We start from the raw sequence: 16588 nt of genomic DNA, 5'->3' as shown, positions 1-16588 counted from the left end.
ATCCAACAGAACATTCTTTAATAATGGTGATGTTCTGTTTCTATACCAGCAATGTAGGAGCTACAAGCCACATGTTGCTATTGAACAGCTGGGATGCGGTAAATGCAAACCGGGAACTGAATTTTAAGTTTTACTGAATTAACTCAAATTTAAATAGCCATATTAGGCTGGTGACCACTGTGTTAACCTCAGACTCTGAAATCTAATACTTCCCTATATTCTCAAGAAAGAAAGTCCACATGTATTCTTACCCTATTCTCCTCAAGATATCTTAAAGATATCAAATTAAAGTCAGGACCAGCTTCAATCAAGAAGATAAAGACATGTGTTTGATGCTACTGAGGAAATGTTGTTTTTAAAAGATTTAGTTTTTAATAGTGCCATGCTGTGCAAAACAAAATAAAATACCACAGGAAGTCAGCAAGGAAGGTCTTTTGGGGTCAGATATCAGTGGGTGGTCAAGTGACATGGGGAAACTCAAATAGCAAGGGTGAGAAGCTCAGGCTGCCATTAATTTCACTGTGTGTCTTGGGTAAAGCATTTTTTTTCTCTCTCTGGACCCCCATTTCTCAACAGTAAATAGATTTAACCATCTGCCCTTTCTAATTCACAGAGTTGTTGGAAGGAAAAGGTAAAGTAGACTAAAGAGTATCAAATGCTACTTATTTAATAAAACCAAGATGTCATACTAAATTTGCCTAAGTCACTAGGAGGTCCTTATCCCCCATTCTCCTGCCTGCCCATCCATTCTTTATGGTCCAGCTCTTGCCCCATTGCCTCCACATAATCTTTGCAGAACCCTCCAGCTCACTATCACTGTTTCCTCTGAATACTGTCCATATTTTGACACTTTAAGCTCAACTGTCACATGTGTTCTTGTCCCAACGGGATGGGATGTCAACCATTAGCTCTGGATTAAATGAGATAATGCATGTGCTATGGTTTGAATGTATATGGCCCTCCAAAATGCACTTTGGAACTTAACCTCCAAGATGACGGTATTAAAGAGGTGGGGGGCCCTGGGAGGTGATTAGACAGTGTGGGCTCTTCCCTCATGAACAGATTAGTGCCCTTATAAAAAGTCTTGAAGAAGAGTTGACCCTTTTGCCCTTCCATCTTCTGCCACATAAGGACACAGCAACAAGGTGCCATCTTGGAAGCAGAAAGTGAGCCTTCAGCAGAAACCAAATCTGCAGGCACCTTGATCTTGGACTTCCCAGACTCCTCAACTGTGAGAAATAAATTTCTTTTATAAATCACCCAGTTTCAGGTATTAGAGCAAAAGGAACAGACTGAGATAGTATGTCAAATAATAAAACTTTATGTTACAAAAGATAAACAGCAACATGATAAATTGAGATGATGCGGTTAAGTGAGCCACTAGGCAGAAGCCAAGGATGATGTAGCTTCTACACTTAGAATGACTGAGAACAGCCAGGGAAGAGTGATCGGCTGGGAAACCCTACTAGTGGAATTGGAATTGCTGGGGATCCCTCCAAGAGGAAGTAAGAATGAGCAGGAGCCTGGCAGGTAATGGGCTCCAATCTGAAACTCAGAACAACAATGCAGCCTCCCCATTCAGAACTGGAAACAACCCAATTTCAAAATGGGGCAGTGAATAGGCCCAAAGATGAACTCATTGCCATTTCCTTCTAACCAGTTGCCCAACTATCCCTTTTTAAAAATATAGCCCCTATCAATATGACCCAAGAGCTACAGGATTTGAGAACCTTGAATTCAGGATGGCAGTCCCAGACCTCCCTGGTAGATCAAATTTCTCAGCTGCACTGTTGCTCAAATTAATTAACAGTAGCTCTCCAGCTACTGCCACCATAGCAAACAGCTCTGGGATGCCACTGAAAATCCCCAGTGGGGACTGATTGGGAAGGGACACCAGGGAACTTTCTGGGCTGATGGTCATGTTGTTCTCTACCTTGACAGGGATTGGGTCTCACAAAGGGACTCATTTATTAAAAACCCATGAGACAGTACACTTAGGATTTGTACATTTCACTCCATGTAAAGTTTATCTCAAAGAAAAAAACATAAACAAACTAAAAATGCACAGTCCAGCCACACAGATAACCCCCATCAGAATCTCTGGGGTTGGGACCCAGACTCTGGTTTTTTAACATGCTTCCCAGGTGATTCTGATGAAGATGAACTTCACAGAACACCTTGAAAATGACTTGCCCAGACCAAAGAAAATAGGCCAAGAACAGATAAAGAACATACTCAAATTAGCTTCTCACTTTCTATCTGAACTAAGTATCTCAGTCTGCTCAGGCTATCATAACAAAGTACCCTAGACTGGGAGGCTTAAACAACAGAAACTTATTTTCTCACAGTTCTGGAGCTGGGAAGTCCAAGATCAAGGTGCCACTGAGGCAGGTTTCACTCTGAGGCCTCTTCTCTTGGCTTGCGGTGGCCACCATTTCCCTTCATGCTCACAGGACCTGTTCTTTGTGCATACAAGGCGAGAAAGAGAGAGCAAGCTCCCTGATGTCCCTTTTTACAAGGGCACTAAGCCCATTGAGAAGGTCCCACCCTCTTGACCTCATCTAACCCTAACTGCCTCCCATAGACCCCATCGCCAAATACCATCACCGTGGGGGTTAGGGCTTCAACACAAGAATTTGGTAGAGAAATGAAATGAATATTCGGTCCATCATACTTGTCTACATGAGAGAAATCACAACTCAAGATTCTCAAGAGTTAATGGGAATTACCATATGAAATGGCTACAGTTTCCTGATTTTATTTACAAAAATGGCACTTGTGTATGTTGTACTTAATATTACCGTGGTAACATGATGGTATTACTTCTAGACACAAGCATGTGCCTTGGTGAATGAGTAACTTCTTAAGCCACAGATGGGCATAATCTTATTTGAAAGAGGTCTTCCCAGGCCAGAGGTTCATCTCTAACCCGAACTAGACTATTCCTCCAGAAAGACAGAAGAAAAGAGGAGGAGGAGTGGAGGCGCAGCAGCTAATGGGCAGTCATAAGGTGGGGCAGTCATAAGGTGTGGCAGTCATAGGTGAGGTGTTCACCTACCCACCTGGGTTCCACAGCTAAGGGGACACTTCCCACAAAGGGAGCCATGGGCTGCTGGGTCAGATGCTCATGCAAGCTGAGCTGCCTGCCTTCTTCCTCCAAGAAAAATGGCCTTGTACTTTCTTGTTTCTGAGCTCTAGCCTTGCAACAAAACCAGAATTCTCACCCAAAGCTGCAGGACAAAACTTGAGAAGCAATTCAGCCTTTCCTTGAGAAGGATGAGAGTATGCAAAAGGTTAATTTTCACAAGCACTTGTGATCAGGAGAAATTTCATACCAGAACGGGTGCTCCCTCCCAACTGACTCCATTCTTCTCTGGTGATGAAGTGAGTCTCACATCTTGCCAAGCCTCCAGAGTACCATTTAATCTTTGCTGTAAGACGTAAGGACTAAAAGTACCAGATGCAATTCATTCGGTTCTGAACAGAGAGTCACTTGTTTACTCTGAGCTAAGAGAGAAGCTGAACTGGGAAGTATGTCTAATGAAGTCTAATGAATCACCTTCCTTGGGTGATTGGTACACAAGGAGGGGAGGAGAACCAAATGAGGCCAGTCATGAGCCTGAGGCTCCTGGTGTCCTCTGCACTCCAAAAGGGCCACTCTTATACCCTCTCTCCGTCAGTGGCAACCATTTCCAGTGTTCAGTCTTTACAACTTATAATTCAGGTCACATCCACTTCCTCCCTGTGAGGTGGGCAGGAGTGATTACTGCCCCATGGGATGATAAGGAACCTGGGCTCAGGAGGTCATAGACCCAAAGAAACAGTCAGCTGGACCCACGTTCAAAAAGACACTCTAACACCGCCCCCCACCTCAGTTAATGCTCTTAATCACTGTATCATATACCTTTTCCCTCCCCTAAAGGAGGGGAGTGAGAGAAAACCAACTGTTTTATCCATCTCCAAATCTATCGATCACTGCTTTATTGCCTGCCCAGTGGACTACTCAAATAGTTGTTGATAGACCAAGTGGTTACTAAGTTTCAGAAAAGACAAAACTCATTGTTCCCATGAATTGCAACCTCAGCTGTTATTAACAAGTGGACAGAAGAGAAGAGTTATGCTTTTGAGAGGGAGTCTCGCTCTGTCGCCCAGGCTGGAATGCAGTGGCGCAATCTCGGCTCACTGCAAACTCTGCCTCCCAGGTTCACACCATTCTCCTGCCTCAGCCTCCAGAGTAGCTGGGACTACAGGCACAAGCCACAACGCCCGGCTAATTTTTTTGTATTTTTAGTAGAGACGGGGTTTCACCGTATTAGCCAGGATGGTCTCGATCTCCTGACCTTGTGATCCGCCCACCTCGGCCTCCCAAAGTGCTGGGATTACAGGCGTGAGCCACCGCGCCCGGCAAGAGTTATGCTTTTCAAAGCATCCTTCTTGACTCTTCACTCCCACAAAGTTCTCCAGATCCAAAACTGCACACAACATTTATTTCCCACCCCTAATCACGGTACAGTCTCAAGAAACTTCACTGGATTCAGTGTAATGTCCAAGGTTTCAAAAAGAACAGTCATTGGCTGGGCGTGGTGGCTCACGCCTGTAATCCTGGCACTTTGGGAGGCCGAGGCGGGCGGATCACGAGGCCAGGAGTTTGAGACTAGCCTGGCCAACATGGTGAAACCTCGTCTCTACTAAAGATACAAAAAATTAGCTGGGCATGGTGGTGTGCACCTGTAATCCCAGCTACTTGGCAGGCTGGGGCAGGAGAATTGCTTGAACCTGGGAGGCGGAGGTTGCAGTGAGCCAAGATCATGCCATTGCGCTCCAGCCTGGGCGACAGGGCGAGACTGTCTCAAAAAAACAAACAAACAAACAAAAAAAACCACTCATTATTATCCAATCAGAAAGCAATTTAGAAGTTTAGAAACTCGTTCAGTAAATTTACTGGGCACCCTCTGGGTAACATACATGCATTGTGACAGGTGCTATGAGTGACACAGTGAAGAGTGAGCCCAAGGATCCAACTGTGGAGTGGTTGTAGATGATAATCCTCAGCTTGGAATTTTGTAACTATGAGTCTTATCTCATAACCAGTACACCACAGTAAAATCTCAGGACTGCAAAACCCCTTGACAAAGACAGAATGTGAAAAGTACTATCCTGGCTCGAAACCATAAAACTTAGGGTTTGTAACAGACTCAAAGATGTTCTGTGTAAATCTACACTGCTTTGTCATTCTACTTCCAAATGGAGACAGCCTTGAACAAAAAGCCCTGCATTCTGCACAATAGGCACGTTATCTTCTCTAGACTGAATTCAAATCCACCTTCTTAACAAATCAAGATATGCTGGGCCAGCCAAGACTCCTGGTGGCCCTGGACCCCACAATCAGCTGCTTAGACCCCTGTGGCTACATTTTGGGAAAAGAGCCATGCTTATTAGGCCTTATTTTTCCTCCAGAATTGACCCAGGCTGATTCCAAAGCCCTCTGGGACTGTTTATACCCGGGGCATGAGGCAATGGAGCCCCTCCTCGACAGGATGCCCTGCCACACCAAGAGAAGTCTCAAGAAGCAGAAATGCCTCACTCAGTTCTCAGCCCTCTTGCAGATGAAGTCAAAGCAGGAGTAGAGGAAGTCTTCTACACTGACCTGCTTTCGGCAACTAAGTAATTTTTTGCTCAGTTCAAGGTTCAAGAAGGGACAGGGAACCTGTCTTTGTCAGACCAGGTGGCTTCAAAGGACTGAAAGGCAGACCCCTTTCTTTGCAGACAAGTCCCTCTTCCTGCAGGAGAAAAGGCAAAACTAGCTTCTCCAAATTCTCCATGCTTCATTGTCAGTCACAAACACACAAAAAACACCAGCCCAGGACAAGAGAACGGAAAAAGAGTTAGGAGATGCCCTTGATGGGGTTTCATTCGATGCAAAAGGATGCAGCTTTAAAAAAAAAAAAAAAAAAAAAAAAAGGAAATGGAAAAAAAGGCCATTCGGAAAATCTAAAAAATGCCACCAGCATGCCCAACTCACAAGGAAAGCCAGAACTATCCATCGCCCTCTCTACCTTACCCATACTACATGCCTGTCCAGTGCCTTCTACTTCAGGGAAGGCCCCACACATCACATTACTAGCCTACTCCCATCCCAGAAAGCAGCCTGCAATGAGCACACTCCCTCCTTGAAGGTGACATCTGCCAGGCCAGACATCCCTGTCGCCAGCCATCTCTGCAGTACTCAACGTGCTCTAGTGGTGACAGAACCACCTCTCCCTCAACCAGATGGGGCAACTTGCTCCTAGAGGGGATAATCCTCTGCACCCCCACATCCTGTTTGGTTTGTGGGACACCTCAACAGGATGTTAGTGAGGCAAACGAGAAGATGGCTTACTGATGTGGTTTTCTTTTGAGACAAGGTCTCACTCTGTCATCTAGGCCGGAGTGCAGTGATGTGAACCTGGCTCACTGCAGCTCGGACCTCCTGGGTTCAAGTGATCGTCCCACCTTGGCCTCCCAAGTAGCTGGAACCATAGGCACGAGCCACCATGCCTGGCTTTTTTTTTTTTTTTTTTTTTAATTTTTATAGAGACAGGGTCTCGCCATGTTGCCCAGGTTGGTCTTAAACTCCTGGGCTCAGGTGATCCTCCCACCTCAGCCTCCCAAAACATATGGTTTTCCAACGTCTTTAGTAGTAAAAGTCCTTCCCATAATCCAAACCTTAAGTAACACTTCAGTGCATGAGACCAACCAAAGCACAGCTATGCTGGGTGAAGATGCTGCTCCACAAAACATGATCCGAAAACTATACATCACATTCATGTTTCCCAGAGGGTAGGCCAGGAGTCCACTGCTGACCCACAAAGGCTGTTAGGTGGTACACAGGAGGACTTTTTAAAACAAGACATTTATTCATTTTAACATGGGTTGGAAAAACATAACTAGCACAAACTCTTGACAATATTTCCTTTAAAAAAATACCATTTTAAAGGGGCTCAGCATGGTGGCTCATCCCTGTAATCCCAGCACTTCGGAAGGCTGAGGAAGGAGGATCACTTGAGTGACCCCAGGAGTTCAAGACCAGCCTGGGCAACACACCAAGACTCCATCGCTACAAAACATTTTTAAAAATTAGCTGGGTGTGGTGGCATGTGCCTGTAGACCCAGTTACTCCAGAGGGTGAGGCAGGAGGATCGTTTGAGCCCAGGAGGTCAAAGCTGCAGTGAGCCGTGATTGCACCACTGTACTCCAGCCTGGACGACAGAGCAAGACCTTGTCTCAAAAAAAACACCAGAAATACCATTTTCCACCAAATCCGTGATGCCATCAGCCATTATATCTTTTAGTGGACAAGAAAAAAATTAAACCAGGACATTTCACAGATTTTAAGATATTATCCCACAGTGCCCAGCATATGGTGGCTCATGCCTGTAATCCCAGCACTGTGGGAGGCCGAGGTGGGAGGATCCCTTGAGCCCAGGAATTCCTCAAGGCCAGCCTAGGCAACATGGTGAAACCCTGTCTCTATAAAACATACAAAAATTAGTTGGGCATGGTGGCACACACCTGTAGTCCCAGCTACTCAGGAGGATTGCTGGAGCCCAGGAGGCAGAGGCTGTGGTGAGCCATGGTCATGGACTGCACTCCAGCCTGGTCAACAGAGTGACTCAAAAAAAAGACATTCTAATTTCAGAGATGATATACAAAAACAAGAAAAGCATCCAAGAATCAAAAAGATAAGTTATTCCTGTTTTTAAATTGTCACTTTTAAAGAAAAACACTAAATAAATGACTGCTATGGACTGAATTGGGTCTCCCCAAAAGTCATATTTTGAAGCCCTAACTCCCCCAATATGCACCTGGAGATGGGTGGGGTCTTTGGGAGGTAATTAAGATTACATAAGGTCCCGAGGGCAGGGCCATCATGATGAGATTAGTACGATTCTAAGAAGAGATGCCAGAGAGCTTGCTCACTCACTCACACTTTCTTTGCCACAGGAGGACATAGCAAGAAGACAGCTCTGTGAGCCAGGAAGAGGGCCCTCACCAGAACCCGACCATGCTGGCACCCTGATCTCAGACTTCTAGCATCTAGAACTATGAGAAATAAATGTCTGTTTAACCACACAGTCCATGGTATTTTGTTATAGCAGCCTGTGCTGACCAAGACAATGACTACACAGCTGGCACACAGATATGGCAGAAACTGTGAAGATCCTAAGAATGAAGAAGTCATGAAAAAAACAACACACAGAGTGAGCCATGTGCCAGGCCCTGTCCTAGGTGCTTTATATACATGGACATATTTAATCTTAAAAACAACCCTATGGTGTGGAACCACAATCGCCCCATTTTCAGAGCAATCAATGTCAGTCAATGGCAGTGGGTGACCTGTCCAGTGTCACATAGAAATAAGTGCCAAGGTGAAAATTCCAGCCTAGCACAAGGCATGCAGGTCCCAGGTCCCCATTCTGAAGCACAATGCTACATGGCCTCTCCAGAGTACTCCAGGTAAAACCATGGGAAACTGCCAATATCCAACCATTTCTGATCTACAAAAATGGCAAGGTCATAAGATTCAACCTAATGTAAGTACCATTTGTAAAGTGTCTGATTAATGATTGATGCCTAACTGGCCTTAGAGAAATATCCTTTCAGGATATATGGGAACCTTGGTCGTTGGTGGCATGTCACTAAGCTCAGTTGAAAGCCCTGAAACTTGAAAGGTTCTAATGTTTAACTAAAGTCCCTTTCATGTTCTTCACTCATACTCCAGTCTCCAGAGTCAACTGAAGGACAAGAACACTTGGAGGAGAAAGGAGTAAACAGGAGAAACACAAGCACACTCTTTTCCTAAACTTCAGCGTTGGCCTCCAAGCAATTTTAAAGCAACTTAAGAGAAAACTAATAATTCTCCAGATTGATCTCTCACAGGCTGTGGCCTCACAACCCTGTCAAGCAGTGGTTGAGGGGCTGGAGGAAAAGCCGTACCTAGAGTTGGCCGAGTACTCCTCAAGATGAATGATCTGGTTTAAAAACATGGAATAACAAGGGTATGGCTAGGATACGTTTTGAAAAGTAATTCCATATTAATGCACCCAAGAAACAGGAACCTTCACCTACCATGCCTTACCTGCTAGCACCTGCACATAGCACTGCATGCTGCCTAGGGCCCTTGACGCCCTGGTCTAATCCACACACACTAAGATGAATGGGGCCCCTGCAGTTATGCAACATGCTGGCTCCTCCTGCAAGTAAGTAGGGAAATATCTCAGGTTTCTAATAACACTGGGAAGATACCCAAAGAAGATCTGAAGTTAAGCAGAAACCTGATACACGCTGTGATCATCACAAAGGCAGGCAAGGGAAAACCTGGATTTTAGAAAAATGCTGCCTTATCCTGAAACTTAACTCAAAAGATCTAACAGTCAAGGACCCTCCATAGGTTAATACTCCTGGCTCTCATACCAGCAGACTCAGACACAGGAACCTCCTTTATTTCTTTGTAACTTCCAAAGCTCATTCTCATTACCTAATATACCTTCATAAACTCCTAATTCCAGAGATGTTTTAAATACATTCGCAAACACATTCTTGTTTTTTAACTGTCAAGGCTCGGCACCAGAAAAAATTAACTCAAGCCAGAAGATTATCTTCATAAACATTATGTTCTTAATAGAAGCAAACTGCTCTTTTCTCTTAAGTAAAATAGAAAATAACGATGCAATACCTTTTATACTTGGCGTTCAAACTGTGAATGGGAACACTTTTCCAAAGTTGCTAACATACAAAAGAACCAAACAAAATGGTTAAAAAAAAAAAAAAAAAAAAAAAAACATGGAAATGAAAAACTTCTCTCTGCTGAAAGAAACTGTTCTTTGTTGATAAAGGGAGGTTCAAACATATTTTAAATATTTTTAAACAAAGGCCTAGCTGATGTCTCTTAATCCAGCCGGCCAGCTCAACTTTCTATGCAGGCAGCTGCTGCAGTGGAGCGCCCGTCCAGAAGGGAGGGCCAGAGCATTTCCTTAGCATTCCACATTCCTGGGGGACGTGGGACTTAGCAAGGTTAACAGCAATTTTCAACCTCCAATGCAAGTACAACAACATCTTCATAAAAGTTTTACAAGGACATCCTGGCAAGAACCAAACTACCACGAAGAGTAATGTTTTGGGGCCCTGAGCATTCCAACCAGCAGCTCGCTTTTCTTGGCCACTTCTCCTGGCTGTGTGGTGCAAACCGGCGGTCAGCTGGGAACCCGCGGGAGGGTCCCATGGAGAATGCACTTGGAGAAAAGAAAGCCAGATATATCCATGCTGGCTCAGTGCTCCTTGCTCCACGAGGAAGAGGAGCAAATGGAGGCCAGCAGGATTTTAATACCTCTCATCAATGCAGGGGAAGAGGTACATGCAAACGGGATGGGAGCAGGTACATGGAGTCGCCTGTCTCTGAGTCCCTAAACCATCTCTATCCATCTTTCCAGAAAACACAGTCCTCAACCTTGCATTCTTCATTAGCGTGAGCAGTCACAGAGCACTGCTCTGAGGAGGAACCTTACACGGCAGGCGCACAGGTCACCCTGGGAGACCAGCCGCGGTGTGACCTGTAGAACAAAGGTCCAAGGTGAGCAAGAGAACCACAGGGCCATGGGAGACAGCAGTCAGCTCTGAGTCGGTATTCATTTCCCAGGGCTGCCTTAACGAACTACCATAAACTGGGTAAAAAAGAAATTTGTCATCTTGCAGTTGAGACTAGAAGTCCAAAATCAAGATGTCGACAGGGTTGATTCCTTATGGGGGCTGTGAGGGAATCTGTTCCACACCTCTCCCCTAGCTTCTGGTGGGCTGCTGGCAGTCTTTGGTGTTTCTTGGCTTGTGGAATCATCACCCCAATCACTGCCTCCATCTTCACTTGGCATGTTCCTGGTGTGTGTGCATATGTCCAAATTTCCCCTTTTAATAAGGACACCAGTCATATTGGATTAGGGCCCACCCTGACGACCTTAATTGAACTTGATTACCTCCATAAAGACTCAATCTCCAAAGAAAGGTCACATTCTGAGGTGCTGGGAGTTAGGATTTCAACATATAAATTTGGGGGGGACACAATTCAACCCAGAAGAGGGCCCTTAGGAGAACCACTAGTGGTCGAAAAAGGAAGGGCGTTCTAAGAAGATATCAGCATTTTCATTCTTCAGCATCTCTTTCACACTAAATAACTACAGAAGCCAAAAGTCTATAATACCACAATAAAGGAATAAGTTAAATGAATAATTTTTTTAAGTGGGTAGAAAGATGTGGGAGAGAGAAACACAGGCAAGGTGCCATCACAGGGGGAAACAAGGAAAAATGAGGTGTAAAATGATACATTCATAGACTGTTTTGGCAGAGGCCTGTTGCCAGTAGCTATACAGTAGACTCTCAGAGTTTGGCAAGATATAAAAGAGGACAAGGCGCAAAATACATTAATGGCCCAGCTACGGCTTTAGATGGAGTCATAATTGGCTGGGAAACTGGGCTCACCTTACAATTCCATGAACTGCTAAGTTGGAGTCTCATGCCATTCAGTAAGGATTTACATGGCAAGAATCAGGTCATTGCCAGCCACTGGCCTGGGCCTGAACTAGACATCAGTCAAGCATCCTAAGTATAAGGAGTATCTTCAGAAACAGAGATATGGAGGAAGGCCCTAAAGAGCCACTATCTTTTTAAAACTCAAAACATGAAATAAGGGAAACAGCACATTTGCCAAGGTAGATGGTAAAGAGGTGCTTTTCTTGTTAGAAAGAAAAGGAAAGGAAGAAGAAAATGAGGAAGTAGTTTATTTTCAAAGGAGTCTCAGTGGTTAGTGCTTTGTGATTTTGCATATTGCTAAAGACTGGAAAGAACAACGCAACAAGGTACACAACACTATACACATTTTGCTGCTATCACCATGCAAGTTTATGCTACCAGTCTCAGGTAACAGAGAAGCAAGCACCTTCAAAACAATTTTATCCCCATTTCCATTAAATGCTGTCTAGCCCAGTGGTTCTCATCCCATCTGCAAGCCCAGGGCAGGGGGCGGTGGGTAGAGGTTTGTCCTTCAACCTTTTCAGGTAATCTGTGAGGGCAAAACCATTTTTGTAATAACACAAAGACATTATTAGCCTTTTACAGTCTGCTGACATTTGCACTGATTCATGTACAAAAGCAGTGGTGGGAAAAACTGTTGCAAGAATTACAGCAGTGACACCAAACTGCACCCTTGATCATTGTATACTTGGAATTGAAATAAAAGTTTCCTTAAGAATGTTGATGAAGCAATGTAGACGAAGCAATAAAAACTATTAACTTTATTAAATCTCAACCCTTGAGTACATTAAAAAAAAAACTCTGCGTGACGAAATGGTTAAATACGCATAAACCACTTCTACTGCATACCAAAGCACAATGGTTGCCTCAAGACAAAATACTTGTGTGATTGTTAGCTGTAAGCCAAACTAGTCAATTTTTTTCACGGAACACCATTTTTACTTAAACGAGTAACTGACCTTAAAGCATAGTTATCTAGACGAGTGCAGGGCAGGCATTTTCCCAAAAAGGAATGAAATGAGACCATCACTTCAAGGAAACAATTGATAATATTTTTTGCCAATGATAAAACTTGAACTCTTAAGCAAAAATTAAAATTTTGGGAAATTTGTACCTATGAGTCTGACAGAATCCTGATACTTAGAGACTTTTCTATTGGGAACAAATGTGAATTTTTGGCCGGGCACAGTGGTGCACGCTTAATCCTAGCACATTGTGGGGCCGAGGTGGAAAGATTGCTTCAGCTCAGGAGTTTTGAGACCAGCCTGGGCAACATGGTGAAACCCCATCAGTACAAAAAAAAATAAAAAAATTTAGTTGGTCACAGTGTCATGCAGCTATAGCCCTAGATACTTGGAGGCTGAGGTGGAAGGATCACTTGAGCCTAGGAGGTAGAGGCTGCAGTGGGCCTAGCTCATGCCACCGCCCTCCAGCCTGGCCAACAGAGTCAGACCCTGACTCAAAAATAAATAAATAGGCTGGGTGCTGTGGCTCATGCCTGTAATCCCAGCACTTTGGGAAGCCGAGGCAGATGGATCACCTGAGGTCGGGAGTTCGAGACCAGCCTGACCAACATGGTGAAACCCGTCTCTACTAAAAATACAAAATTAGCCGGGCATGGTGGCGTGTGCCTGTAATTCCAGCTACTCATGAGGGTGAGGCAAGAGAATTGCTTGAACCCGGAAGGCAGAGGTTGCAGTGAGTCGAGATCACGCCATTGCACTCCAGCCTAGGCAACAGGAGCAAAACTCCATCTCAAAAATAATTAATTGATTAATTAAATGTGAATTTTTAAGTACTGTATAATGAAATATGTTAGTATTTGGAAGAGCTACATGACTAAGTGAATCAATATTTTCTAAATGACCAATGCATGAGATGATAATACAAAATCATTCATTAGTAAAAGAGCCATTCAAAATGCAACAGAGTCCAATAGATTTCAAAGTGAAAGAGTAGGAATAGTTCATTGACATGGTTTCAGATTCTACATTGCAACTAATCTTTCAGAAACTACCTCTTGTCCAGTTTAGATACAGTATCAAAGAATACTCATAATTACTAATATCTTAACAGGCTATAAAATACTCCTCCCTTTTCCAACTACATATCTGTGTAAGGCTAGATTTTCTTAATTATACTTCAACCAAAGCATATTGCAACAGACTAGGTACAGAAGTGGATGCAAGAATCCAACTGTCTTACTAAGCCAGGCATTAAAGAGATTTGCAAATATATAAAACAAGGCCATTTTTCTCACTATATTTTCTAAAACAAAAAGATATTTTTGGCCAGGCGTGCTGGGCCAACACCTGTAATCCCAGCACTTTGGGAGGCCAAGGTGGGAGGATCACTTGAAGCCAAGAGTTCGAGACCGGCCTAGGCAGCAAAGCAAGACTCGGTCTCTACAGACTACAGGTCTGGCACATGCCTGTAGTCCCAGCTACTTGGGAGGTTGAGGCAGCAGGATCACTTGAGCCCAGGAATTCAAGGCTGCATGGAGCTATGATTGTGCCACTGCACTCCAGTCTAGGCGACAGGGCAAGACCACATCTTTTTAAAAAAAAATTTTTTTTTAAATAAAAAATGTTATTTGTAGCCAGGCGCAGTGACTCACGCCTGTAATCCCAGCACTTTGGGAGGCCAAGGTGGGCGGATCAGAAGGTCAAGAGATTGAGACCATCCTGACCAACACAGTGAGACCCCGTCTCTACTAAAAATACAAAAATTAGCTGGGTGTGGTGGTGCACGCCTGTAGTCCCAGCTACTTGGTAGGCTGAGGCAGGAGAATCACTTGGACCCAGGAGGTGGAGATTGCAGTGAGTTGAGATCACGCCACTGCACTCCAACCTGGCGACAGAGCAAGACTCCGTCTCAAAAAAAAAAGTTATTTTTGTTAACATGTAATGTGTTTTTAACCATTCTTAAATGAATTTTAAATGTTCGATTCTAACTTCTCAGATGGTAAATCTCTTTGTGATCCAACACTTTAAAAGTGTAACTACCCTTATGATTCAATAACAAAATGAATAACCCAATTGAAATGGACAAATGATCTAAACAGGCATTTCTCCAAAGAAGATATATGAATGGCCAATAAGTACATGAAAAGATGCTCAACATCATTAGGCATGAGGGAAGTGCAAACCAAAACCACAATGAGATATCACTTCATACCCACTAATATAGGATGGCCATAATAAAAAGAATATAAATAATAACAAGTACTAGAGAGGGTATGGAGAAATTAGAATCCTCATACACTACTGATGGGAAATGTAAAATGGTATAGATATGTCGGAAAACAGTCTGGCAATTCCTCAAGACATGAAACATAGAGTGGCAAATATGACCCAGCAATTCCACTCCTAAGTATATACCCAAGAGAAATGAAAACATGTCCATAACTTGTACATGAACATTCATAGCAGCATTGTTCATAATAAACAGAGTGAAAACAACCAAAATACCTACTGACTGAAGAGTGGATACATAAAATGTGGTATATCCACACAATGAAATACTACTCAGTGATACATGGCTGATAGCAAGTTATCAGTGGAAGAAAATTCTATCTACCTGTGCATTCCCATATGTGCTTATTTAAAGGATTCAAAATAAAGTGTTAAAAGACTAAACCATCTTAAGAGAACCAACTGTACCCTCACTAGTCTCTCCCAAATCATGAGCCCAATAGAAGTACAGCATTCTAGTTTTACCCATATTCCAACATTTTGAACTACCCTCTCAATACCTGCCCAGGATATGGCTGCTATATTTCTCTTCTCCCCATTCTTACAGGTTTCCCAAGCAATTGTTGACAGTGAAGGCTGAGGAAGCGTAAGGCCGGTCAGCTTGTGATTTCATAGCTACTCACCTCCTCATTCAACCAACCTCACAGTCAAGTACTCCTCAACAGAGACCATAGACCTTTCAACTATCAACATCCATCACCAGCTACCGCCAAACACAAATGAAACCCACTCCCCAGTCCCCAGAACACCCTCCTCCCACTCTGATGCTCCTAGACAACCTGTTCATAGAACTATCATCTGCTAACACTTCTCATTCTTCCCACATTGCAAACACTTCCAAATAAAGATGGCATCCATAACTAGTGATTTCAACCACCATCAAAGAGAAAGCTCCCAAGTCCCTTGCCATTCGTCCATATTTAGTAAATGGACGGTCTACCTGGACTTTCTCATAAACAACCAGTCCAAACACCAATTCCCAAATACTAGTAAGTCATTTTGAAGTCAGGCATCATTACATGATTACAGAAGGATGACACATTATTGTACTGAGTTCCTGCTAAGCGATATAACTTCCTTCAGATAACACTGCAACTTAAAAACCCCAAAGCCATCTCTCACACAAAGAAAAAAGGGGGCTTTAATTTTAAAAAGCACAAACCCACAAACACATTCTAACAACAACAAGAAGAAACACAGAGAAAAGGCATTGTCTTGGTTCATCTATTAAGTCGTTAGCTTTAGACAAAATATTCTCAAAATAATTTTTGGGGGGTGAAGAGTCAATTAAAACAAAAGTTTTCTCAACTTATGAAACTACAGGCTGGGGTGTCCCTTATCCGAAATGCTTGGGACGAGAAGTGTTAGATCTCAATTTTTTTTCAGATCCTCAAATATTTGCATTATACTGAGCAGTTGAGCATCCCTAATCTGAAAATCTGAAATGCTCCAGTGAGCATTGCCTTTGAGCATCATGTCAGCACTCAAACAGTTTCAGATTTTGAAGCATTTCAAATTTCGGATTTTCAGATTAAGGATACACAATCTGTGATATCTGACCACTAAAGAACTTGGAATATGAAGAAAATGAAAGCACTAAAAATCCCATTACCAAAGAGACAGATTGGGGATAGAATTTCATTCTTTTTCTGTGTATGCCACACAATTCTTTTTTCAGCACGGTGGCTCACGCCTGTAATCCCAGCACTTCAGGAGGCCAAGGCGGGCAGATCACGAGGTCAAGAGATCGAGACCATCCTGGCCAACATGGTGAA

The 16588-nt window shown here is 43.5% G+C and overlaps 1 protein-coding gene across 6 annotated transcripts in view; it reads right to left on the bottom strand.

The window, feature by feature from the left end:
• ZNRF3 (zinc and ring finger 3) overlaps window positions 1-16588 on the bottom strand; it is a 263907-nt gene that overhangs the window by 93547 nt on the left and 153772 nt on the right. The window contains exon 1 of one of the 6 annotated variants that reach the window (XM_063663052.1): window positions 9119-9796. The exons of the other annotated variants lie outside the window; for them this stretch is intronic. The gene's annotated coding sequence lies outside the window, so the exon portion shown is untranslated. Of the gene's footprint in view, window positions 1-9118; window positions 9797-16588 lie in introns of those variants that run through there. 6 annotated transcript variants of the gene reach the window in all.

This window comes from Pongo pygmaeus, chromosome 23 (assembly GCF_028885625.2).
Source record: "Pongo pygmaeus isolate AG05252 chromosome 23, NHGRI_mPonPyg2-v2.0_pri, whole genome shotgun sequence".
NCBI lineage: Eukaryota > Metazoa > Chordata > Mammalia > Primates > Hominidae > Pongo > Pongo pygmaeus.
This window is presented reverse-complemented; position numbering and strand designations above follow the sequence as displayed.